Source organism: Sorex araneus, chromosome X, assembly GCF_027595985.1.
Source record: "Sorex araneus isolate mSorAra2 chromosome X, mSorAra2.pri, whole genome shotgun sequence".
Lineage (NCBI taxonomy): Eukaryota > Metazoa > Chordata > Mammalia > Eulipotyphla > Soricidae > Sorex > Sorex araneus.
Window position 1 is genome coordinate 149,761,239 of NC_073313.1, and position 20,882 is coordinate 149,782,120.

At 41.5% G+C, this 20,882-nt stretch overlaps 1 protein-coding gene and 1 non-coding gene across 4 annotated transcripts in view; both read right to left on the reverse strand.

Moving 5' to 3' along the window:
* The window catches only part of NBDY (negative regulator of P-body association), a 145,777-nt gene that overhangs the window by 117,960 nt on the left and 6,935 nt on the right, over positions 1-20,882 (reverse strand). The gene's annotated exons all lie outside the window — the stretch shown is intronic.
* Positions 5,017-5,123, reverse strand: LOC129400403 (U6 spliceosomal RNA). Its single transcript, XR_008627646.1, has one exon. It is a non-coding gene; the product is annotated as a U6 spliceosomal RNA (small nuclear RNA).

Genomic DNA, 20,882 nt, shown 5'->3' on the forward strand with positions numbered 1-20,882 from the left:
TCAAGGCTGCAGCCTCTCTCCTCCCCCACTTTACATGGGAAGTCACATGGGAATCTCACTGGCATCTCTTTGATCCAAGAGGAACTTCTGGATGGTTGTTTCAAAAGGATAACTTGGACTCACGCCACTGGTGGATGAAAGGAAAGAGTGGAACTTTGCAAATTATGCCTCCTTTACCTGGGCAATCTCTTATAACCAAAAGAGCAGAGCTGGGAGGAGAAATGCACAGCACATTAAGCTCCCAATGATTACAAAGCTAAAGGAAAAAAAGAACACCCAGGCAATTCCAACTGCCACCCACTCTGCCAGTGCCAACTCTGTCTTGGATTTAGTCTAGCAGTGAGTCTTGGGTGTGATGATGAAGAGTGTGGGGGTGGGGTGTGTGTGTATGTGTGAAATACACAAGGACAGACTAGAAATTCCCAAGGTGTATTAATAGCTACGGAACAACAGGGAACCAGAGTTCCCGAGACATTCTGGTAAACCTCCTGTGCTCACAGGGACCACTACTGAGTGCCACCACAATCTCTAATTGATTCATGAATAGGCTCTTGGGGCCTAACGATAGCCAAGCGGGAGGCTTGGCCAAATCCTCTGTTCTAAGGTGGAATGTACAAACTCCAGAGTGCCAAAGGGCCCAATGAGTCAGGGCTATGAAAGCAGTGTAAATAAAAAGTGGTGGGAAAAAAAAAAGAAAAAGAAAAAAAAAGAAAAAGTGGTGGGAGCCCAAGGGTACCAACGTCAATCGAATAGAAGAATAGGGTTATGTCTGGTGGGGGTGAGGTTGGGAACTGGCAATAGGGTGATGGGGGCAAAAGATAAACTGATGGTGGCTAAGGAATGCTCCTGGTTTCTCAGTCCACTATGGATGGAGCTAGTTATTTCCTTTTGGAGGGGTGGGGTTGTTGGGCCATACCAGGTAATGCTCAAGGATTACTCTTGGCTCTGCATTCAGTGCCCAGAGGGCCACATGGGATCAAACCTGAGTCAGCCACATGCAAGGCAAGTGTCCTATCAGTTGTACTATCTCTCCAGCCCCCTCATTTCCATTTTTATGGTAAATATTTATAAGACTTTTTATAAATGTGATCTCCCAGCATCTGTCCAAGGGCACCTTCCAGACAGAGGGCCATCCACAGAAGAAGCACTGGAATTTAAGAGGAGAAGTAAAGGAGCACAAAGACAAGAGCACAAAGACAAGGACTAGCACAGGGGCAAGGGATCAATGTAATCTCAAAGACACTGTCTATCAAAGGTAGATTTGGAACCAGCTCTGGATTTCTGTGGCCTTCTAGGAGTGGAGCTATTAGTCAAACTAAAGTGTCAGTCACTCTGACAAGGGTCTAAGCCCATCCAGAGACAAGTCAGGGTGTAGAGTCCAAGGGAAAGTGGCAAAATAAACAAGAAATGGGCAAGGGGGTGAAAGGGGATGAGGGAATATTGTCAGTCTAGTGCCAAGAACAAGGTCATATTCTCCTGGGTGTGGTGTGGGTTCACATTTGAGGAAAGAGTGAGCAACAGAGTGAGTATGTGTGGGTCTGGTTTGAATATGTGTGGGACTTGATGTAGGCAAGTTGACAGGGAAGGGTCGATGGCAATGGAAATCCTAGAAGTAATAAAACCAATAGGGCCAAGGATGCACACACAGGAACCAAGGCCTGACAAGACCCTCACCTGGCACCTAGTAACAGACCTAGAGAAGGCTGAACTCCAATCTGAGAGAAACTCCAGCAGGAACAAAAGGCCAGAAAAGTAATTTCAAAGAAGGCCATTAACCATTCCCAATTCAAACTCCTTGGCAACCACCTTAGCGATGGACTTTTATCTAGGTAAAAGCCTCATGTTGGGGCAGGTTGGAGAAACCCTATAAAAGTCACTTTGGACAAAGGAAGTTTGCACATATGCTGCCTGCCCCCATGTGCTACTTGTGTCTGTGTGGCCAAGCACATGTGGCGCCTGCATCTTCCCTCTTGAGATGTGTATTTTCATGCTTTCCCATCTAGTGCTAGGATATGTGTAGGGGATCTCTCTGTATTTGGAACAGCCCATGTTCTCTCTTGAGTGCATTATTCTCTCTGTGTTTCTCTCCCTCATTCCCCTTTCCCAAAAGCTCCAAATAAAATTGGTTTTTACTTCACTGCTCCTCTACTCCTGAAATTCTTTTCTGCAAGGCAAGACAAGAACCCCCAAATCCTGGGTAAGGTCTAGGACTGACTTTCTCTTCCTGCAAAGAGGAAATCCTCGATCCAAACTGAGTTCGTGGTACCCAGAGAAATTGGGTGGTGGGGAACAACTCTCATATCTAGAAGATCAAGTGGATGTCAGGTGTGGCTGATACCTGGTGGGACTGGCAGGGCTCTGGTCCATGACACGCAGAGAGAGACTCATTGCAGACTTTATCAGACCTTCCCAGATGGTCTTCCCAGATGGCCTCGGAGTGGCAGGCACATATTGTGAGAAAGTGACCATCTCTGCCCATCCCCAACTCACATAAACCACCCGTGGAGGCCCACTGACTTCAGTGCTGACCCCTTTCTACTCCCAGTCTGTATGACTCAAATAGGGAGTATTATTCTCGGTTTTCTGTATTGGTTTTCTCTATTCATGAATTTGCAGGAATTCTATTTAGCTGAAAGGTTTAAAAACAAAAAGCAAACAAACAAATAAAAACCTGTGTCCTGGGATGGAAATGGAAAAAACACTGAAATTTTTAATGCACTTCCAAGTTCATTATAGCATTACTCACACTAGCCAGGGATGGATGTAAGCAACTTACCTTCATCTGTGATTAAATTGATACAGTTAGTGCCACTAATGGGAATATTATTCAGCCACGAAAATAAGGAAATTATACTTTTAAAAAAATTACCTTAAGGACATTATGCTATGTTTAATGCTCCAGAACATAAATGTATCACTTACATGTGGAATCAAAAGGAACAAAAGTCAAACTCTTAACAATACAGTATAAAAGTAGTTGTTGGGGGAAAAAGAGGCAAGTAACTGGGCAAAAATTTTGAACCATATGATAAATTAAGACTGTGAATCTAATATTATGTTAACTTGTAATAATTTAGCATTATACAATTTAAAATTCTTAGAGAGTATGACTTAAGTGTTCTCATCAAGAAAATGCAAGATAAAATATTAAACGGTAAAAATCACTTCACATTGCATAACACCACTTTATTCACTTACCTACCTTAAAATTTTATTTTTCTATACCTCAATAAAGATGAATAAAATCTGCGGTTATTGGCTCCACCCAACCCCAGGCCCAGGAAACTGAGAAGTTCAGTGACATCGGGTCCAGGATACTGCCTTTTTATTCAGGATAGCCATTTGGCCCCCAGGTCAGGATTGTTCCCTGGCAGCTCCATGGCCATGCAATTCTTCACCTACACGTTACTCACCATAAACATATAAAGGCATCCTAACTGTAGGCAACTAACCACACAACAACACACAAGAAACAACCCCAGACTGCAGAGGTCACAATGGTAAAGCAACAAAGAACCTCACCAGACTTAGTGAGTGAAGATGTTAGCCCTGAAGATTCAACCAGTAATAACAAGCTAAATAACTCTCTAATAAGGAATTTAGAGAGGAATTGTTGAGAGTGTATAGGAGCTCACAGAACAATAGAATAGACTGCCAATAAAATTTAAGCAGAAATGATGAAACTGCCAACAGAAATGACAGATCAGAAAAAACTTGGTAGGTGAAATGAAAACTCACTGAAAAGCCTCGGCAGCAGCAGAGTAACTGCTGGAATCAGTTGGCTGGATCAGTGAGCTCCAAAACGAACAGAAACTTACTCAAAGAAGCAATATAAATGACTATAAAGCACATGAAAAATTCTCTACAAAACTAATTATCAGGGATATGCAAATCAAAACAACAATGAGATATCATCTCATACCACAGAAACTTGCACACATCAAAAAGAATAACCAGTGCTGGAGTGAATGCAGAGTGAAAGGGGCTCTCATTCATTGCTGATGGGAATGCTGATTGGTCCAACCTTTCTGGAAAACAATACAGGACATTACTCAAGAAACTAGAAATTGAGTTTCAATATGGCCCAGCAATACCGCTCCTGGGAATATACCCTAGTGGCCCAAAAAACACAATGCAGAAAAGCCATCTGCATTTCTATGTTCATTGCAGCACTGTTCACCATAAATAGAATCTGGAAACAACCCAAGTGCCCAAGAACAGATAGTAGAGTAAGAAACTATGGTACTATGGTACATCCACACAATAGAACACTACATAACTATTAGGAAAAATGAAGTCATGTAATTTGCTTATACATGGATGAACATGGAGACCAGCATGCTGACTGAAATCAGTCAGAGGGACAGGGACAAATAGAATAATTGCACTCATTTATGGGGTATTAAAAAGCATACTATATGAATAATACACAAAGACAGTAGAAACAAGGGCCAAGAAAACTGGCCCATGGTAGGAAGCATGCATTCATGGGGGAGGTGTAGCGCGGAAGGAATCACTATAGAGAAGGAACCACTACCACAATGATAGCTGGAAATGATCTCTCTGGATAAAAACTGCTGAAAGGAGGGAAAATGACATCCATGATATCCTTTCAGTAACAGTATTGCAAACTACAGTGGCTAAAAGGAAAGTGTGTATGTGTGTGTGTGTGTGTGTGTGTGTGTGTGTGAGAGAGAGAGAGAGAGAGAGAGAGAGAGAGAGAGAGAGAGAGAGAGACAGATCATCTCCCATAGAGGCAGGCTGTGGGGGTGAGGCAGGGAGCATGGGAAGGAGGAAAAGAGGGGACACTGGTGGCAGAAAATGTGCAATGTGCACTGGTGATGAAAAACTGTATGATTGAAACACAATCATACTACATTTTATTTTATTTTATTTTTTATAATGTACTGCTATTTATTCAGCCATTGATTAAGCTGATTGAATTGGGCATGAACTCCACATTACTCTGAATATGAATTTTATTTTATTATTATTATTTCTCCCCCTTTTTTCAAAAAAAATATGGAACACTTCATGAATTTGCATGTCATCCTTGCGCAGAGGCCATGCTAATCTTCTCTGTATCGTTCCAATTTTAGTATATGTGCTGCCAAAGCGAGCACTTCCTCTTTTTTTTTTGATTCACCGTGAGATAGTTACAAAGCTTTCATGTTTGAGCTTCAGTCATACAATCATCAAACACCCATCCCCTCACCAGTGCACATTTTCCACCACCAAAATCCCCAGGATTTCCCCCACCCCCGACCCCCATTCCAACCCTTCCCCTGCCTGTGTGTCAGACAATTTCCCCCATACTCTCTCTCTATTTTGGTTACATTCGATATTTCAACACCAGTCTCACCACCACTCAAACCTGCTGAAAAAGCAATGCTAAAAGATTTGTATTGCTTGTTATGGATAGAATATACTGTCCAGGAAATTCTGTGTCATTCTCTTCAAGGAGCTTTAGTTTGTAGTTTCTGGGTCTTGCCAGTTGATGAGATTACATGGCTGGGGAGGGGGCAGTTTGTGGGTGTGACTGCCAAGCTTCTGGAAGACCTGGGAGAAGGCCAAGTCCCAATCCAAGGGGGCTTGGGGATCTCAGTCACGGGTCCCGCATACCCGGGTTTTCCTGCTGGTCCACTCTCTCTGGTGAGGTTTATCCTGTCTTGGGTGAGGCTCATCCCCTTTCGGGTGAGGCTTGTCCGAGTGTGTGGAGAGTGGCCTTGAGCATGGCAGTGGTTGAGTTCGAAAGGTTTTCAGCTACTGGAGTTCTGTTTGCAGTGGGGAGGGAAACTCAACCCGCCCATCTCTGAGGCGCCCCTGGTGAAGACAGCCTGGCTCGGGTCAGGACATTCTTCGGGGCTCTCTTCCAGAAGTTTTAGTTTATAATCCCTGGGTCTTGGCCGTTGATATGATTACATGGTGGGGGGTGGGGGTGGCAGTTTGTGTGTGGGTTTGACTGCCAAGCTACTGGAAAACTGGGGACCTGGGGGGAGGAGGCCAGTCCCAATCCAAGCAGGCCTGGAGAGCTCAGTCAAGGGTTCCCGCCTACCTCCCTAACTGCATTTTTTGACCTCTTTCAAGATTTATGGGTCACTGAAATAAGGCCAATAAATGAGCTTATATAGCTGAACTGGAGGTGGTTTGTGTGTCTCCCACATACCTAAGTTTTGGCTGTTTAATTTCTTGGTAAACTTGGCTCCAAGTTGTCAGGGTCTGGCCAAAGGCACAGCGGCAATTTTGGAATATCAGGAAGCCTGAAGGCACCATCAGGCTGTCGATGCACTCGTCCCACAGGTACAGGTTGACCTGCTGGCAGCACCATACCCCCTTACATTTGATTTTAGCCAAAATGTTGAGAAGCAATGAAATCCAATCACAAACAACTTTGTATTTGTGATGATCAAAAACGTTATATATACATACATATTATACATGAAATATATATACATATATAATCTGTGGTTAGAATAAAAATTCCCTTGGAGGCCAACAGTTACCTGCACATAGTCCTTCTATTTTGACCTTAATAGATAAATTAAGTGTGACACATATTTGTTCGCTCACTTATAGACATGAAAATTGGACTCAGTTCAATGACTAGCTGCAAGTTGATCAAATGAAGAAGTATTAACAGGAAAAAATGTATCTGGACATAGATTTTGTGACTCAGTAAAGGTTTTCTTACAACATAAGGTTGCTTCTGGTTCTCATTTCCCCAAATATAACCGCCAAATATAAGTAGTATAATTGTTCTTAGGAGAAAAATAATCTTAAATTCACCATATCTTTTGTGAGAAGGGTTTTGGGCCACATTCAACAATGCTCAGGGCTTCCTCCTGGCTCTATGCCCAAGGATCATAGATGGCAGTGCTCAGAGGACCATATATAGTGCCAGGAATTACTATGGCTGGTTGTGTGCAAGAAAGCACTTTAACCACTGTAATATATCTCCAACCCTTATTTTTAAGTTTTATTCAAACTTATACATACACTAGATAATGCACATGTTAATGCTTATATCTCTCATAAGAAAATTAAATGATGATGTTCTGTGAGAGTCAACCTATCATTGGCCTGAAGATGGACAAAGGGATAAATGTTCAAATAATGCAGGTGGCCTCTAGATGCTGGAATGGCCCTCAGTTTACAGAAAGGAAACAGGGATCACAAATTTACAGTCACATGGACTTGAACTCTGCCAAAAATCAAATTATTAAGATTGACATTCTTACCTAGAGCACCCAGAAAGGAATCTGCCAAAATCTTGATCTGTATCCAATGAAATTTATATTAAATCTTTCATTTACATATGATAAATATGTTCCTTAAAGTCCTACATTTATGATAGGTTTGCTTTAATAATAGAAAACTAACACAGAATTCATGCAAAAAAGCTTTTTCCATTTCTAAGGAAAAAACTGAGAGGATATGATAGCATATCAGAACTTAAGATTTCCAAGAAAAGTAATTTGATCATATTATATATTCCTTTAAAAATGATCAATCTTGGGATCAGAAAGATAGCACAGCTGCTAGGGCACTTGACTTGCATGTGGCTGATCAGATTTCTATCATCATTCCCTGAGTCCACCAGGTCAGGAGTGATCTATCCCTGAGTGCAGAGTCATGTGTGTCCCAGCCCCCTAAAACAGATCAATCTTGTGGGCCAGGTAGACAGTATAGGGTAAAGACACTTATTTGCCTTGCAGGCAGCTGATGTCATTTTGATTTCCAATACCACATATGGTCCCCCAAGTACTGCCAAGAGTGATCCCTGAGCACAGAGTCAAGTGTAAACCCTGAGCACCATGGGCTCAGGCCCCAAAATAAACAAATATGATCTACCTAAACTAGCATAAATTCTTTATGTAATGAGAAGTAATAACTAGCTGACCTCACAAAGAAAAATATGGAGACTCGAGCCGGGGCCGGTGCTCGGCTCCGGCCGGCCGGGTTTTCGGCCCGGGTGCCCATGCCTCTGCAGAGCCGGTGGATGTGGAATGAGCGGGAACCAGAGACAGCTTTAGGAATTGGGGTTCCAGCAAGTGCTTGCACCCATGTATGGAGACTGTGAACTAACTTTGGCTACATGCTGTTCCAGGAAGGGAAATGATTCATTTTCAAACTTAAATCTTCGCAGACTTAATTACTATAATACAAAAATTGTAAACCGCGCTTTTATCTCTTCATTCTCATCAGTGGAAAACTTATTATCAAATATTTCCCTGTTAATAGAGCTGTATTCTTAGGGGATAAATTCCAAAAAAATAGTGAGTCTGTTTTGAAACTCTAACAATAGTGAGTTATGTGTTGAAATCTGGAATGTAATCAAGGTAAAGAGAAAAGGAAGTGAAATTATCACTCACGTACGGGGTGGGTTGGGGGGTGAGGGGTGGGATGTATACTGTTTTTTTGTTTGTTTGTTTGTTTTGTTTTTGCTTTTGTTCTTGTTTTTATTGGTGGTGGAATATGGGCACTGGTGAAGGGATGGGTGTTTGAGCACTGTGTAACTGAGATATAAGCCTGAGAACTTTGTAACTTTCCACTTGGTGATTCAATAAAATAAATTAAAAAAAAAGAAAAATATGGAGACTCTGTACATGTAGCACTGTCTGTAGCACTGTTGTCCCATTGTTCATCAATTTGCTTGAGCCAGCACCAGTAACGTCTCCATTGTGAGACTTGTTGTCACTGTTTTTGGCATATCAAATATGCCACGGGTAGCTTGCCAGGCTCTCCCGTGCGGGCGGAGTACTCTTGGTAGCTTTCCAGGCTCTCCGAGAGGGACGGAGGAATTTAACCCAGGTCGGCTGTGTGCAAGGCAAATGCCCTACCCATTGTGCTATTGCTCCATATTTATAAATTATAATTCTACATGTGTCAAAAATATGAGTCTCCTAAAGGAAAGTAAAATATATCTGTCTAGCTATCCATGAAATCAAAAAAGGGCACAGAAAAGTTTTACATTTCAAAACCTTCTGAACAGCACTATATAACATGAAAATAAAAGGTAAAGTTATAGAACAAAATGACACAATGAGCTTCCTAAGGTCAAAGAACTAAGGACAAAACATAATTTTAGTGGTGTTCCTTATAGAAAGTACATAAGTTGAATCTAGTCATGTGGAAACATTAGACAAATTTAAAATGAATGGCATTCTATAAGATAACTTACAATCTTCAAAAGTATCTTTTTCTTAGATAATGAAAAGATTGTAGATTAAAGAAAACTGAGAAGATATGACAGCAATATGAAGCGTGTGATTATGAGCCAGATTTTCTTTTTTGCCTTTTTAGCTAATAGGATATTTATAGCATAATTGGTAAAATGGGCAAGTTGTTCTTGAAATTATAATCCAAAATGTAAGAGTCATGAAGTCAAATGGTTAACAAAATGCACGTGTCTGTATAACTCTACATACATACATACATACATACATATACACACATTTCTTGATATATTCCGAAAGGAGTGGAAATTATGTGCATACAAAAACCTGCACATAGATACACAGATTTTGGGGAGCAGCATTGAACTCAATGTTGAACCCAGCAGTGCAGAACTCAGAAATCACTCCTGGCAAGGCTCAGGTAATATGTAATGCTGGGAACTGAACTCAGGTTGGCTGCGTGCCCCACCTGCTTGTACCCACTCCAGTTCCATAATACCAGCTTTATTTGTAAATGTCAAAATTTAGAATCAACCAAGAAATCCTTGAGTAGGGGAATGGATTAATAGGCCCATCCTGATAATGAAACATTATTTAGCACTAAAAAGAAATGAAATAGCAAGCTATGGGGAGACATGGAGGAACCCTAAATGCTATTAAACATAAGAAGACAAAGTGAAAAGGATAGATAAAGTAGATTCTAACCATAACTATTCTACCAATTGAAACATAAAACTATAAAGAGAGTAAAGAGTTTTAAAGTCAGTAAAGAGGAGACTATTAATAAAGTGCTTGATGAAGAGGCAGAACATAAAAAATTTCAAGGCAATGAAAACATTTGGTTTAATTCTATATAGACCCATGTTTAATACCAGACATGTTGTTACAGAACATTTAAAACTAAGGGTGATTAAAAATTATGGACCTTGTATGATTATATTTCAAAGTAACAAGCAGTACTTTGGTATGGAATGTCAATAATAGATAATGCTGATAGTAAAATGCCTCTGTTATGCTAACAGATAAGGCTACATATAGGGGCAGGAGTTATATGAAAAATCTTCTGTTTTTCTCTCAATTTTGCCATGCACTTAAAATTACTCTTTAAAATTATTTTTAAAAGAAAATATATTTTGGAGCCAGAGTGGTAGTACAGTGGGTAGGGTGTTTTGCCTTGCACGTGGCCAATTCAGTTCAATCCCTGGCAATCATATGGTCCCGTGAGCACTTTCAAGAGTGATCCATGAGTGCAGAGCCACAGGCAAGGTCTGAGCCCCACCAGGTATGGCCCAAAAACCAAAACATTAATAAATATTTTAAAATATAAACAAGTTTAATCCTTGACTGGACCTGGATCAACACACAAAACAATAAAGAGAGGCTGGAGAGAGAGAGAATACGGAGGTGCCTTGCCTGCACCCAATCCCCGTTTCATTCCCAGTGTCTCATAAGTGCTCCTCCTGACCCAGAAGTCAGGAGCGACCCCTGAGCATAGAACCAGAAGTGCCCCTAAGCAACACCAGAAATGATTCCCCAAAGGGAATACTGTAATACAACTGATATTTAAGTATATTAGATAACAATATTGTATCAATATTAAACTTCTATAAGTGTTAAAAAGAAACACCTTGATCTTAAGCTATATATACTTGAAGGGAAGGCTCTGGAGATAGTACAGCAATTAGTCATCCAGTTTTAACCACCAGTACCATAATATTGACTCACAAACATCTGGGGTCTAGAAGCCCCCAAACAGCACCGGAGTAGTCCTAATGATCCTGGAACTGCAGAGTCCAAACAGCATTGCATTTAGGGTCCTACACGCAATGAATAACCACTTTGAATACCACTTGAGATCACCATAGAGAGCCCCCAAACCCTCAAAAAAGAGAGATGCTTCTTTGGGCTTTGGGGCTGAAGTGCAATGATGCTTGCAAGTTACCTCCAAATGGTTCAGCAGGAACAATCTATACATATAAAGATATTGTGAATGTATATTTATATATATAACTATATAAATAGAAATAAACCATATGTAACAAAATATAAGTATAGGGTAAATCTTGGTATAGGATTTCAGTGGTTTTACAGTCATGACACTCAAGACATAAGCAAAAAAATGAAAAATAAACAAGTGTGAAGAAACAAAATACAAGCTTCAACAGCAAATGGAAAAGAAAAAAGGCAATCCATTAAATAGAAGAAAATATTTGTAAGACCACATATCTGATAAAAGACTAATTACTAAAATATATGAAGAATTTATACAACTCAAAGCAACAAAAAGGACTATTTAATAAAATAGGCAATAACCTAAATAGATAATTTGTTGAAGTAGGTATTTTTTTTTCTTTTTGGGTCACACCTGGCGATGCACAGGGGTTACTCCTGGCTTTGCACTCAGGAATTACTCCTGGCGGTGCTCAGGGGACCATACGGGATGCTGGGGATCAAACCCGGGTTGGCCGCATGCAAGGCAAACACCCTACCCACTGTGCTATCACTCCAGCCCCTGAAGTAGGTGTTCAAACTCCAACAGGTACATGAAAAAAAATGTTCATTTGTTAGGGAAATATAAAACCATACTTGAGTCAGGCAGATAGATAGAAGTCGAAAATCCAAATAGCCCTGAAGCTACAAAAGTTAAGGCCTTAGCTTGATAAAATCTTCCTAGTGCCAGTAACGGACCCAAAGAAGGGTGGACCCCTTCTAAGAGGAGCTCCAGTAGAAACAAAAGGCCTGGAAAGAAATTTCAAAGAAGGCACAAGGTAATCCTAAATTAGATATTTAGGATTAAATACAAGGTAATTCTAAATCCTCATTTCAAGGTAATCCTTGAATACCACCATAGCAATAGACCCTCGCTCGAAAGCCCCACATGGAGGCAGGTTAGAAAACCCTATAAAAGCCACTATGAACAAAAGAAGTGCTTGTATCTGCTGCCTGAGCCCATGTGCTGCCTGTGCCCACATGGCTAAGCACATGTGGCACCCGAACACATGTGGCACCTACCTCTTCCTTTTTAAGATGTACTTTATATCTTTAATGCTTTATATCTTTAATGCTTTCATATCTAATGCTGGGATGTTTGTAGGGGTTCTCTCTGCCTTTGGAGAAGCCCACATTCTCTCTTGAATTCATTTGCTCTCTCACTTTGCTCTCCCTCCTTCTCCTTCATCAAAAGCCCTCCAAACAAAATCTGTTTTTACTTCATTGCTTGTCCACTCCTAAAATACCTTTCTGAGAGCTAGGGCAAGAACCTAAAGACCCTGGGTCAGGTCTAGGACTAATTTTCCTTTCTTGCAAAGAGTACTTCCTCACTCTAGTTTGAGTCTATGACTCCCCAAGATAAATCTCAGTGATGGGGACTAACTACTATGCTGAGAAGATCCAAAGGATGCCAGGTGTGGCTTGACAGTCATCTGGTGGAGCTGGCAGGGTTCTGGTCATGCAGGGGCTCATCTGAAGACTTTACCAGTCACAGCCTTCCTAGATGGCCTCAGAGTGGCAGAGGTGGATTGGAAGAGAGCAACTGTCTCTTACCAGCCTCACATAAGCCACCCCTGGGGAGTCTACCAAATTCATACTACAGTGTGAGTTATCTCACACTTAGTAGAATTACTATAAAGAAAAAAAGAGATGACGGCTGGCAAGTATATGGAAAAAGGGGAATGTGAATATAAATAAATTAACAGAGCTATTATGGAAAACACTGTAGAGTATTATTAAGTCACAAAGAAGAAAATGTTTCCATTTCTGACATAAGGAATATGCTTTGAGGCATTATGCTAAGTGGAATGCCAAGCATCCCACTTAGACAAATATTGTAAGATCTCACTGTATGATTCTGAAGCAAACAGAGAGGTAAATAGGGAAGGGCCCCACCATGGCAATCAATTCCCCCAGGTAGTAATAAAACTAATAGCCTTAAGACTAGGAAAAACCAGGGTTGAGCAATAGCACAGCAGGTATGGCATTTGCCTTGCACGCGGCCGACCTGGGTTTGATTCCCAGCAGTCCATATGATCGCATGGGCAACACCAGGGGTAATTCCTGAGTGGAGAGCCTGGAGTAACCCCTGTGCATCGCTGGGTGTGACCCAAAAAGCGAAAAAAAAAAGACTAGGAAAAAACTTATGGAACAATAAACCCCCATGAATAGCTAAAGCAATCCTTGGGGAAAAGATGGGTGGCATCACCTTCCCCAACTTCAAACTGTACTACTAAGCAGTGGTAATTAAAACAGCATGATACTGGGCTAGAAACAGACCCACAGACAATGTAACAGAGTTGAGTATTCTGTCACGAACTCTCAAATATATGATCACTTAATCTTTGACAAAGGAGCAAGAAATGTGAAGTTGAACAAGGAAAGTCTCTTCAACAAGTGATGCTGGGGAAACTGGACAGCTACCTGCAAAAAATGAACTCTGACCTCTGTCTAATGCCAGACACAAACATCAAATAAAAATGGATTAAAGACCTCATGAATCCATAGGGTACATGGAGGAAAATGTAGGCAGAACATTCATGACACCGAAGCTAAAAGCATCTTTAAGGATGAAAAAACACTGACCAAGCAAGTTGAAACAAACATAAACAAATGGGACTACATCAAACTAAAAAGTTTCTGCACTTCAAAAGAAACAGTGACCAAACTACAGAGAGAGCCCAAGGAATGGGAAAGAATATTTACCTAGTACCCATCAGATAAGGGATTAATATCCACAATATACAAGACACCAGTAGAATTGTACCTGAAAAAAACCTCCAACCCCATCAAAAATGGGGAGAAGAAATGGACAGAAGCTTCCTCAAAAAAGAGACACAAGTGGCCAAAAGGCACATGAAAAAATGCTCCACATCGCTAATCATCAGGGATATGCAAATCAAAACAACAATGAGATATTATCTCATACCGCAGAGACTGGCACACATTCAAAAGAACAAAAGCAACCAGTGCTGGTGTGATGTATGGAAAAAGAGATGCTCTTTCACTGTTGGTGGGAATGCCAGCTGGTGCAGTCTTTCTGGAAAAAAATATGGACATTCCCTCAAAATCTAGAAATTGAGCTTCCATATTATGATCCCGCAATATCTTTTCTGAGAATATATCCCGAGGGTGCAAAAAAGCACAGTAGAAATGACATCTGTACCTACATGCGCATTGCAGCATTGTTCACAATAGCCAAAATCTGGAAACAACCCAAGTGCCCGAGAACAGACGACTGGCTAAAGAAGCTTTGGCACATCTACACAATGGAATACTATGCAGCTGTTAGGAAAGATTAAGTCATAAAATTTGCTTATAAGTGGATAGACATGGAGAGTATCTTGCTAAGTGAAATGAGTCAGAAATAGAGGGACAGACACAGAACAACTGCACTCATTTGCGGAGTATAAAATAGCATGAAGTTGGAAACAGAGATAAACAAATGAGACTATATTAAACTAAGAAGCTTCTGCACCGCAAAAGATACAGTAACCAGAATACAAAGACAATCTACAGAATGGGAAAGGATATTCACCCAATACCCATCCGATAAGGCATTGATATCAAGGGTATATAAAGCACTGGTTGAATTCTATAAGAAAAAAACATCCAACCCCATCAGAAAATAGGCCGAAGAAATTAACAGAAACTTTTCCAAGGAAGAGATACAAATGGCCAAAAGGCACATGAAAAAGTGCTTTGCATCACTAATCATCAGGGAGATGCAGATCAAAACAACCATGAGATACCACCTCACACCACGGAGAATGGCACATCCAAAAGAACAAAAGCAACTGCTGTTGGAGAGGATGTGGGGAGAAAGGGATCCTTCTACACTGCTGGTGGGAATGCCGACTGGTTCAGCTCCTTTGGAAAACAATATGGACACTTCTCAAAAAATTAGAAATTGAGCTACCACTTGATCCAGCAATACCACTTCTGGGACTATATCCCAGAGAAGCAAAAAAGTATAGTGGAAATGACATCTGCACTTATATGTTCATCAAAGCTATTGTATGTAAGCATACAATAGCAAGAATCTGGAAAAAACCTGAGTGCCCGAGAACAGATGACTGGTTAAAGAAACTTTGGTACATCTATACAACAGAATACTATGCAGCTATTAGAAGAGATGAAGTCATGAACTTTGCATATAAGTGGATCAACATGGAAAGTATCATGCTAAGTGAAATGAGTCAGAATGAGAAGGACAGACATAGAAAGACTGCACTCATCTGTGGAATATAAAATAAGAGAGTAGGAGACTAACACCCAAGAATAGCAATATATAATACCAGAAGGTTGGCTCCGTGGCATGGAAGCTAGCCTCACATGCTGGGGTAAGGGCAACCCAGATAGAGAAGGGAACACCAAGTAAAATGTTATTGGAGATCCCGCTTGGGAAGGGAGATGTGTGCTGAAAGTAGACTAGAGACTGAACACGATAGTCACTCAATACACCGATAGCAAACCACAACACCCAAAAGGAGAAAGAGAACAAAATGGAATACCCTGCCACAGAGGTGGGGTGGGCTGTGTGGGGGGGGATGCCATTGGAGGTTGGGAGGGACACTGGGTTCATTGGTGGTGGAGAATGTACACTGGTGAAGGGATGGGTTCTCGAACATTGTATGAGGGAAACACAAGCATGAAAATGTGTAAATCTGTACCTGTACCTTCACAGTGACTCACTAATAAAAAATAAATAAATAAATAAATAAATAAATAGATAAATGAAAAAAAATAAATAAAAAAATAATAAGATAGCATGAAGCTGACACTCAAGGACAATAGACACAAGAGCCAGGAAAACTACTTCATAGTTGGAAGCCTGCCTCATGAGCGGATAAGCGGGTGTGGGGGGTTGGGGAGAAGGCAGCTGTAATAGAGAAGGGATCACTAAGGAAATGAAGGTTTGAGGGATCGGTTGGGATGGCAGATGTGTGCTGAAAGTACACAAAGTACCAAACATGATAACCTCTCAGTATCTGTATTGCAAACCATAATGCCCAAAAGTAGAGAGAGAGTATGAGGGAAATTGTCAGACATGGAGGCAGGGAGAGGCTGAGAAAGGGGCTTATACTAGGGACATTGGTGGTGGGAAAAGTGCACAGGTGTAGGGATGGGTGTTTGATCATTGTATGATTGTAACTCAAACATTAAAGCTTGTAACTGTATCTCACAGTGATTCAATAACATTTTTTAAAAGTGAAAAAAAAAGAGTAGGAGAAAACACACCTTGTGGAGCCTGACTTGGAGCCAGCATAGGCACAGAAAGGTGGGATCCCCTTCCCAGTGGAAGCTGCAGCAGGAATAAAGGCCAGGAAAGGAATTTCAAAGATGATTATCAATTGCTCCCAACTCTACCCCCTAAAACAACTACCATAGCAATGGACTCTTACCTAGGTAGAAAGCCCCACCTAGGGCGGGTAAGAAGAAACCTCACAAAAACTCACTTGAACAAAAGAAGCACGGGCATATGCTGCCTGAGCCCATGTGTTACTTGTGCCTTTGTGTTGCTGTTGAGCACATGTGGTGCCCAAGCACAAGTGTCCTCCACTTCTTCCCTCTTGAGATGTGTACTTTCATACCTTTATTCTGGAATGTGTAGTGGGGCTCTTCCAGTCTGGATAAGCCCTTGTTCTCTTGAGCACATTATATTCTCATTCTCTCTCTCCCTCTCCACCCATACCCTTTGTCTTGTCCCAAACTTCCAAATAAAACCTGTTTGTTTCACTTCACAGCTTGTCTTTTGAATTTATTTTCTGAGAGAAAGGCAAGAACCCAAGAGGCCTGGATAAGGTCTAGGACTGACTTTCCTTTCCTGCAAGGAGCAGGATCACAGTCCTAGATATTCCCAGCCATTTCCCAGGTGGCCGAACTGGACACAGAAAATGGCAGATTTCCTTTGAAGCTGCCACCTCTCTCCTTCCCACTTCACATAAGTCACCCCGGGACCCCATCAACATCAATTACACGTATAACATGGAATCTTTAAAAAAGCAAAACCCATTGAAAAAGAGTAGTTTGGTGGTGTCCCATGTCAGAAAGTGGAAAAAATGGAAGGTAATTAAAGTGTCAATAATAATCAGATTAAATTCTGGTGCATAGCATGGTGACAGCATGGTTAATAACAATGTATACTTAAGAGTTTCAAAGAGAGTAGATCTTAAAGGTCACAAACATCAATACACACAGTCAATATGTGAGATGTCTGGTGTCTTGTTAGCTAACATTGCTAGGTTATAATTTTGCTATATGTCAAATACATCAATAATGAAAAAGAATTAAAGTGAAAATCACACAGCCCATTCTAAATATATATTCTCGCAAACCAGACCATTTTTCAATGAGGATGAGTGAATAATCTTAACAACAAAGATTTCAAAGCAAATAGTCCAATATCAGAGTTCTAATTTTCACAAATCTACTTGAGGTTACATGTGTGAATTCTTGACCCTAGCAAAAAACCCAAGGATGGAATATGTACCCAAATTTAGGTAATAGAATACAAAGGGTAATAGAGTTTAGGTAACAGAACTCAAACGGTTTGCAAAAATTCATTCAAGATTGGAGGGAAGTTGACGCTGGTGGCAGGATCTGTGATGGAACACTCTATATCTAAACCCCAATTATGAACAACTTTGTAAATCACAATACTTTAATAAAAATTAAATTGGGGGGATGAAAATGCACCCAGGAAAGAATGTAATAGGAAAGAATAGAATAAGTAACAAATAACCACCTGCTGCAAATAACTGCAGGTGAGCATAGACTAAGATTGTTTAGGGTCTTTTAGATAAAGGGCACTTAGCTTTCTAGAATATGTAAAAGTTTTAACTGGTTAGATTAACATCACTGTATCACTGCCATCCCCTTGCTCATCAATTTGCTTGAGCGGGCACCAGTAAAGTCGCTATTGTGAGACTTGTTGTTACTGTTTTTGGCACATTGAATATGCCACGAGTAGCTTGCCAGGCTCTGCCATGTGGGCGGGATACTCTCGGTAGATTGCTGGGCTCTCCGAGAGAGGGATGGAAGTATCGAACCCGGGTCGACCACGTGCAAGGCAAATGCCCTACCCACTTTCTTCTGATAATTGTTGGTTTAAGCAATATGCAGAGAAAAGTGACCAAGAATGGAGGCTGAAAGCCTCCAGACCCATTGTTGGACATGGAGCAGGGCAAGAGCAACTCTATCAGGCCCAGTTCCTACTTCACGTCTTGTTTTACTTAAGCCTTTTTGTTTTTCTTAAAACCCCGCTTCTCCCTCCGGCCATCTGCAAGGGAAGGACAACTGGGCTGAAAACTCGGCCTTGGCAAATAGTTTCATAATTACTATCCGCTATCTATACAAGGGATGCAGGTGGTGCGGGCAGCAGCCAGAATGTTCTGAAAACATGTCTCGATGACCTATCTGTAACTATTTGTTTGTACTATTTGAAATTATGTTTTCTTCTGAATTATGAAACTTGCAATTTTCACTTACGCTTTTATTTGAATTTATAAGCGTGGGCTATGATGTAAGCATTGATTATAAAACTTGCGGCTTCTTCCTTGTTCGTCATCTTGCTTGGGCCTGCGTGCCTAGGAACTTGACCCCAGCTAGCTGGCTTAATAAACTCCGCTTGTGTGTTACATTACTGGCCAAACTCTTTGTGCAGGTTCGGAGAGGGGGAAATTATCAACTCCAGACCCTAATGCCATCAGACCCATGCTTTTCTCTCTTTTTACTGTCTTTTTGCATTCTGTCAGTTTTATTCTGTCTTTCATATTCTCTTTTATATTGTCTGGGTTTTTGAGGGTTGGATTTTTGTTTTGTTTTGTTTTGTTTGCTTTTTGGCTTTTTGGTCTCACATTGGCACTCACATTGGCTCAGCACTCAGAAATTACTCCTGATGCTGCTCAGGGAAAACATGTGGGATGCCAGGAATTGAACCCTGGTAAGCAAGACAAACACCCTACCCTCTGCACTATCTCTCCAGCACCAGTCAAGTTTCATTAATTTTCGTGTCTACTTAGGCAAGTAGACAGGGAAAGGCCCTCGGCAACAAAAAACTTAGGTCAACAGAACTTCTTGGAAGAAAATCCTAAGACTGATCCACCATGTGGATACAGAAAACAGACCTGATAAGACCTTCTACAGACCCTGAGGAGATTGGAACCATCCCCAAGAAGTTCCTCAAACCCTCAGACCTCTCCCTTAATCCAATTAACTTTAGTGATTCAGCCCCAAGAAGACTTCAGAACATTCCGAATCAAGACAACCCCCGATCAAGACAAAGCCTGGATCAAGACAACCAAGAAGAGCCAATAAAAGCCACCCTGAACAAAGGAAAGGAACACATAGAAGCCCCACGTGGGGGCAGGTTGGAGAAACCTTATAAAAACCACCTTGAACAAGGGAAGGGTGCACATATGCTGCCCAAGCCCATGTGCTGCTTGTGCCCATGTGGCCGAGCACATGTGGTGCCTGAGTACATGTGTCGCCCACATCTCTCCTCTTGAGATGTGTACTCTCATGCTTTCGTGTCTAGTGCTAGGATGTGTGTAGGGACTGTCTCTGCCCTTGGAGAAGCCCGTGTTCTCTCTTGAGTGTCTCTCTCTCTCTCTCTCTCTCTCTCTCTCTCTCTCTCTCTCTCCCCGTCCACACCTTAACAAAACTTCCAAATAAAATATATTTACTTCACTGCTTGTCTACTCCTGAAATTCCTTTCTGCAAGGGGAGACAAGAACCCAGTAACCCTGGGTCCCTGGTGGCAGAGGCGGTTGGGGAGAAATTCTTTCTCCTTCCCGCTTCACAAAAGTCACCCATGGGGCCCACCAACATCACCAGGAGAAGGCCGGACCCACCCTCCACTGAGCTGGAGAAGATCCAGCAAAAATAAGACTACTCCCAACTCTACCCCCTTGGAAACAACCTTGCCAGAAAGCCTCACATGGGGCACCTTGGAAAAACCCTATAAAAATCACCATGAACAAAGAAGGGCGCACAATGCTGCCCAAGCCCATTTGTTGCTTCCGCCTACATGGCTAAGCACATGTGGCACCTGAACACATGTGTTGCCTGCATCTCCCCTCTTGAGATGTGTACTTTCATGCTTCCATATCTAATGCTGGGATGTGTGTAGGAGCTCTCTTTACCTTTGGAGAAGCCCATGTTCTCTCTTGAGCATACTACACTCACTTTCCTTCCTTCCTTTCCCTTCCTAAAAACCTCCAAATAAAATGTTTTTTACTTCACTGATCATCTACTGAAATTCTTTTCTGAGAGGCAAAACAAAAATCCGGTATCCCCGGGTAAGGTGTAGGACTAAATTTCCTTTCCTGCAAAAATCAATATCTCATCCTGATGTAGGCAGGTTAGGGAAGGTCCCCTCCCAAGGCAATGGCAAAAGCTGACCTTCCAGAAAACAGGAAAAAAACAGGAACTAAGGCTTGATAAAACCCTTATCTATCTACAGCAATAGACCCAGAGAAGCTCCTGCAGAAACAAAAGGCCAGGAAAGGAATTTCAAAGACTATCACCACTCCCACACCCCTAGCAACCTCCTTAGCAACGGACTTTGATCCAGGTAGAAGCTCCACGGAGGGGAAGGTTGGAAAGCCTATAAAGGCCACCTTGAACAGCACGCATATGCTGTCCAAGCCTATGTGCTGTTTGAGCCCATGTGGCTGAGCACATGTGTTGCCCGCATCTCCCCTCTTGAGATGC